The sequence below is a fragment of the Hemicordylus capensis genome, chromosome 4 (genome assembly GCF_027244095.1).
Source record: "Hemicordylus capensis ecotype Gifberg chromosome 4, rHemCap1.1.pri, whole genome shotgun sequence".
NCBI lineage: Eukaryota > Metazoa > Chordata > Lepidosauria > Squamata > Cordylidae > Hemicordylus > Hemicordylus capensis.
Genome location: NC_069660.1, coordinates 151,450,962 through 151,457,957, shown reverse-complemented (window position 1 = coordinate 151,457,957; position 6,996 = coordinate 151,450,962). Strand labels below are relative to the sequence as shown.

General features: G+C 42.8%; 1 long non-coding RNA gene across 2 annotated transcripts; it reads left to right on the top strand.

Moving 5' to 3' along the window:
* The first annotated feature begins 1,238 nt into the window (after window positions 1–1,238).
* Window positions 1,239–6,663, top strand: LOC128324300 (uncharacterized). 2 transcript variants are annotated; one of them, XR_008306778.1, is made up of 2 exons: window positions 1,239–3,817; window positions 4,271–6,663. It is a non-coding gene; the product is annotated as an uncharacterized LOC128324300 (long non-coding RNA). The 2 variants fall into 2 exon arrangements; XR_008306777.1 differs by having other exon boundaries at window positions 4,001–6,663.
* The last annotated feature ends 333 nt before the right edge of the window (window positions 6,664–6,996 follow it).

The following is a 6,996-nucleotide window of genomic DNA, read 5'->3' as shown; positions in this document are numbered from 1 at the left end:
CGGGAGATGCACGGTGGACTCGGCAGCATATGGCAAGGGAGGCTGAAAAGCGGCCGTCGCTGGAAGGGAAGACACTTCGGGTAGCTGATCAGCGGCCGATAGCGCTGCTGGTGGCGCCGCAGGAGGGAAAATGGGCAGACCTTCAATGGCCATTGTTGCTGCTATCAGGTTGTGGGAGGTGGGCCCCGAAAAAAGGCCGAGATTGACCTGGCCCTGCATTGCTTTGCCACAGTCCTCTCGTCTTGTCATTTCAATGAATGTCTGGAATAAACTGATGAGGTAATAAAAAATTCTTAACTTTACAACAATATTGTAAAGAATTATTAATTCTTTAATCTGAATCCTTGTGATTGTGAGAATCACCCTCATCTTCCAAGTATTATTAGGGCTTCAATTGGTTTAAGTAGATTAATTATGAGAGCTAATTTTAACTAGTGATGGCAAATTTTTATCAGTGGGTTGGTGAGTAAAAGGGACTCTTTATGCTAGTACCTAAGTTGGCATTATGGAGAATTGTAACTTTATTTAAAATCAGTTTAGTGATGCATTAGTTAAAATGCTAATTGATGTGTTTAGAAAACCAAAGAAACTCTATTTTTGCCCAGAAGACCTCATTCTAACTTAAAGTAACCTGGCCCAAACTCAGGGACATCACTGCCTCTCATGATTAACATCATTATCTCTCTCCAGCTAAATTGTATCTATGAAACTTGCTAACACAGCTAAGCTTCTCACTGCTAGAAAACAGGATCTAACCAAATAAGGAATAATCACCAGATGAACAATGAATCATTCGCATGCGTACTAGATACTTAGACCACCATTTTATTGCCACATATACTGTGTCTAGGGTGTCAGCACCATTTAGATTATTTATATATATGTTAGGTGAGCCTGTAACCAAACTGTAATTGGTTTGAGAGCATGAGCCTACTCATTACCTATTGCTGACTGCAGAGCAATAAAGCCTCAATCCTTGTGTCAGACTGATTGGACCCAGGAATGAGCCCCATCCACATCAATTTGGTGCTGTGGCTCGGATGTAGACTCCTGGGTGGTTGTCCGACCCATCATGGAACCCGATACCCCAGCCAGTACTCTGCCTCTTGAGCGGAAAGGGATCTCAGGAAACCAGGACGCGCTGTTCACCACAACACGCTGCATCTGGGAACAGTGGGATAGGGAGGGGGGGGAGGGAGAGTGAATTCCAGAAAGGCATCTCTTGGTAAGTACCCAGTCCGAGCAGGGGCGGGGAAAATGGTCTGCGCAGCGATGAAAGTAGGATCCTACAATATTTGAGACCTTACTGCCAATAAAGGCCACTAGGTTCTCGGGGGTATTGTGCAGACTCTGTAGAACAGAAGATCGACGATACTAGAGTGTTAACGTGGGGAAAACGGGGAATAGATCAGAACAAGTGGGAAATCCTCTAGGAATTCCTACTCACCTTTAGAGTAAAGCGCTTCTGTACAGAATCATGGCCATATTATGAACTCGAGTCAGAGGCCTTCAGGCCCCGAAAATAACACCCTTTTGCAACTGCTTTTATTTTATACACATAGCGGGAAATGTTAAGAACAGCAATATGTGCAGGCCCACCAATGAAACCTCCTCCATATGTATTACCATCATGCCCCAAGCAGCTTCTCCTTTCCAGCATGCTATGGAGAACAAGGAAACTCTCTTAGTCTGTGAAGAGAGGGAGGGGTCTGAGGAAAGTATTAAAGAGGAAAGGATGATTGCCTTTTGCTAAAACCATGCTGTCTGTGTTCTGTTTCCAAGCTCAAACAGCTGCTTCAGCTGAGAAAAAGGGGGGAGGCGCATCGGCCTCCTCCACCCCTTGTGTTGCAAACAGTCTAATTTCCTGCTGCCGCTCTGTCCCAAGCCCAAAGAGAACACTGTTCTTGCTGCAAAAAGTTTCTCCGAACAAACGGCTGCTTTTCTTTTCTTCTTCTTCTTCTTTCTTCCTTCAACTGCTTGCAGTTGGAAAAGAGGAAAGAAAATGGAGTTTGAAGGAATGCGTGTGATGTAGTTCTGTGCAGGGAATTGTAGAGAAAAGACTGGAAGGAGATGTGGACAGAAGGGAAGGAATGTCTTAAGGATTTTAGTTGGAAGTTGTTAAAAAGTTGAAAAGCACCTGTAAGTTGAAAAATGTAAGCTGTGATGTGGAAAGGTAATATGGAATCACAGATTGTTTTGTGGATGACTGTAATAACAGTTTGTTTTGTTTGAGCTACTTTCTTAACTGAGTTTTATGGGTAAATGATTGTTTGCCCTAAACATATTTAAAATGTTATAAAATCCTATGTGACCCATGTGAAATTCCCTGTTTAGTCCCTTGCTCTGTGAAATACACAAGACAAGCCTGTGTGTGTGTGCGCGCGTGCGCGCACACGTGTGTGTGCATGTTTCTGAGCGGGAGCCTAATGCTCTGGTTCTGTGCAGGAATCCTCATTTTGTTAAACTGCAATGATCTGGGGAAAAGCCAAAACCCCCATCAATCTTATAACTCATCCCTGAGAAGATGAGGTTTCTGTTGTATTTGTGAATGTATTCTAGTGACATGTCTTTTCCTGTAAACTGTTCCAGAACAAACTTGCTCTGACATTGGATTCCAAAATTTGCAGTTATTATATTAATTGAACATAAAATTGGTCGTGGCCTGAGCAACAGGGGGAACTTTCAGCAGTCCCAGCTGGCCACCTGGGGTGCTGACGTTTTCCTTCTTTGTGAGTCTCCCCCCACCCCACAAAAGGGAGGTGCTGCTTATGGCTGGCTAAATGCATTAGGCATAAGTTGATTGTGTTATTTCTGCCACTACTGAATGTCATAGGACTTTATATGTTATGCTTACTGATTTCCTTGACATGGTCTCTCTTACCTATTTTCTGTTAGCTCAAAACTTTGCTCTTTTCTCTAACCGGACGTTTTCCCTTTTACTTTTTTCTCACAACTGTTAACTGACCTCTGGTGAACAATGATAACTCCGCCCATTTCCGGATGGGAGGAGGAAGGAGGTTCTCTGTAAAGCAGTTTGTGTTCCAGCCAGTTAATTGTGGGTGAGAATTAAAAATAGGATTTGAAGATAAATTAGTCTATTTGTTTTTTGTTTTTGCAAAATCTATGCAATATTTCTGCTAACTTTTTGATGTAAACTGAGAGCTAATAATCAAATGGTCTAAGGCTTAAATTTTAAATTTGTCTCATCTGCTAGCCCTGCTTTGCCTTCACAGTAGCTGAATCCCAGTAGCTGAATGATGAGATCCCAGATTTGAGATTTGATGAAAAGAATTTTGTTTTGCCACTCCTGCAAGTGGAAGGGAGTTCCAAAGTACCGGTTTGCATTTCACCTGGAAGACTTCCCAGTTTAAAAGGATCAAGCTTTGTATGTTACTGTGAAACCCATACCCTGTTTTCACAGCTCCTGATGAGAGACTTGACTTGATTATCACAGGTTTCACCCCTCTGCAAGATTATGGACCATTTTTCTGATAACACCTTTTGCTAAAGAGGCCTGTAAAAAGGGACACTTTGATTTGCTTCATGAGACATTAGGCCTTGCCCAGAAGTCTCAATCCTATTTCAACAAGGTATAGTATTTTTGCCTGGGGGCAGGGACTTTTTCTTTCTTATATAGGCTTCTCATGAGGATATTGTTACCCTACAAGGATGTCAAACCCTTACTCATTGGTCACTTGCTAGTTATGAGGCTAAAGATGGAGAGCTGGAACACCACAACTATCTACACATGACCTAGATGAAGATCCCAAAGCCAGATGTTACTGACGAATCACCCCTTTATGGAGAATAAAGTCAGGTATACTGGATGGAGATTGAATGCCCTGACAAAGGCCTGTAAATATGATTGTCAGCCAGTGTGGTGCAGTGGTTAGAGTGCTGGACTAGGACCGGGGAAACCCGAGTCCAAACCCTCATTCAGCCATGACACTTGCTGGGTGACACAGGGCCAGCCACTCAAATGGTCTGTCCTGCTTCACAGGGTTGTTGTAAGGAGGAAGAACAGGATACAGAAGAGACTGTGAGATGCCACATGGAAACAGAACTTTGTCAGCAGTTACACCCAAAGGGCCTTGGTGAAATTCAAGCGCTGGAGTTCTATGTTGCAGCCTCTCGAGTGATAAGACTATGTTTGACCTGTCAGGCAGCCCTGTCAGGCTTTAATGCTTCCTCAAAACCCCAAAATCATGAGGGGGGTGAAAATGTGGATGCCCTTTTTCCTTTTGACTTTGTTGCTTTGCCTTTTGCCCAGGATTGCCGTTTTGTCCTCGTGATCAGAGACCAGCCTACAACACAAGCCACCAAGCCCTAAATGCAGACATTATCCCCTGTTCTGGACTTCGGCGGGGAGAGGGGCCCAGGGCAAGAAGCGAAACAAAAACATAAATTGGAAAAAATGCCAAAAGACCAAATTGAAAATAGCCTCAGGTCTTATCCATCCATTGTATTATTTGCCTTGAAAACTTGACTTTTCCTTTTGTGCTGATGGTTGGCACCCAGGGACTTAGTCTCAGGACGCTGTCCCTACATGGGGGGAGGGAATTGGTAACTCACTTGCCTGTCTTTCTCTCAAGTAAACAGGTTTGCAACCAACAGTGCCTTGAATTGTCTTTCCGAGAAGGATTGGTCCTCCCCAGATTGAAGGAGTATCTGGATCCAACCCTGACCCAGGAGCACTAACCAGCAGCAGCAGCAGCTACCCGAGGGGAGTCCCTATCTGCGTTTCCAGTCCAACCCAATGGTGACAGAATGTCCATCTGCTGCCCTGTCCTGTGTTCAAGGAAGAGGGCCTAATGCAAAGTCCATCTTCCTGCTCCTGAGTGCTGTAGCAGAGGAATAGACAACGAATGCCTGAAGAGTGCCTGACAGCAAACAGGCAAGCCAATTTGTTTACTTTTCTCTGGAGTCATATGTGCAACAGCATCTCCCCAAGCCTTTAGTCACTCCTGTAAAGCCCTGGAACCATCCTACCCGGGTAAGATACCCTGCCAAAGACACTATTTCAAATTCTGCCAAAGACATTATATCAAATTGTCCACCGGGGGGCGGGGGGCAGTCAAGGCTCCCAAACACATGAACGTTCAAGCTTGTCTATGGACACTAGTCAAACAGGCCAAAACAACACTGATCAGAGAACATTTAGGATAGCCAGAATCCTGCAATGTTGGACAAGAGCATTTGGAAGGCAGAACCAATTGAAGGACTAAAATGACTTTTTAAAAAACCAAAAACCAAGGACTCTTAGTTTTTGGAATTCTAGGGCTCTCCATGGCCTCCTTTTGGCCATGGCAGACTCTAGAGGACACTAAGGGGGGGTGGGAGTTGATGACTTACATCACTTTCTTGTAGTGACTATGAGCTATAATTATGTTGGAAACCCTGCTATCCCCTGTGCTGTAAGGACATGAACCTCACATGCTTGCTTTCTGGTCATTTCCTTATTTGCTTCCCTGACACCTTGTGCCAATCATCTCATAGTTTCACCCAGAGCATCTACCTGCAAGTCTGCACCTTTCCCTAACTTACTGGTTCCTTTTTGCACTCTAAAGACATTAAGCTAGCCCAAGCTTTACCTGCCAGTTTTCTAAGACACCTGTATCCTTTAACTAATGTGACTGTACATGACTTCTCATTACCATTGCTTTCCATGAGCTGATAATCCATTAATCACCAGAAGCACCTGGTTCCACAATGCAAGGCTGTTATTGATACTTTATTTGGGATGGAGTTGGGTTAAGACAATGTTGCTTGCTATAAGTTGTATGATCTTTATATGTACACCTTGCTGCTATGTATAAAACCTTTTATCTATATCAAATCAGGCCGGATATGGGTGATTAAGGATATGTGTCTTAATTTATGGAATTATACTAATTATGCTTGTAGCTCTAGGATCTTGTATGCAATGTTTCTAGTTTTATTACCATGTGTACAGCCCATTTAGCACCTACCATTTCTGTAAAATCTATGCTTAGGCATCCCAAAATCACATGTCACAAATCCTTTAGCCACATGAAACACAGAACTATATTTCCAAGGCAAAGAAGATAATTCTAGTTATAGCATGTATTTTCTTTTTATTGATAGTCACATGTTGCTGCTTACAATGCATTCCAGCTTTAATCCAAATGTTTATGAGAACCTTTAAACCTCGCCATAATGTAAGACCTAATTATACAGCTGTACCTTTACAAGCCTTAAGACATCCTGAAGATTCAGGATAGTCCAATTTCAGGGGGGAATTGATCTGTTTAAAAAACCAAAGAAACTCCATTTTGCCCAGAAGACCTTATTCTAACTTAAGTAACCTGGCCCCCAAAATCAGGGACATCACTGCCTCTCATGATTAACATCATTATCTCTCTCCAGCAAAATTGTACACAGCTAAGCTTCACATTGCTAGAAAACAGGATCTAACCGAATAAGGAATAATCACCAGATGAACAATGAATCATTCACATGCGTACTACTTAGACCACCATTTTATTGCCACATATACTGTGTCAAGCGTGTTAGCACCATCTTGATTGTTTGTATAAATGTAAGGTGCACCTGTAACCAAACCTTAATTGGTTTGAGAGCATGAGCCTACTGATTACCTATTGCTGACTGCAGAGCAATAAAGCCTCAATTAATAATTCCCAATCCTTGTGTCTGTCTGATTGGTTAAGTGGACCCAGGAACGAGCCCCATCCACCCAATGATTGATCAATTTAAAAATCTAGTTAGCAGCCCTACATTTCCCCCCATTTTAATAATTATGTACAGAACTGTAGTGCTTATACATGGCATTCTTAGATCAAATCCTTTGCTATGCACTCATATATACTCGGTAAGATGGACTATATAAGTAGTAACTACCATCTGTGGCTTTGAGTGTCTTTGTTTTGTCTGAGAAAAGCCTCTAACTATTGTTAAGAGATGGTAGAAACGGAGTGCTTGATCAAGTGTTCTTATAACATACATTCCAAAGGGAGC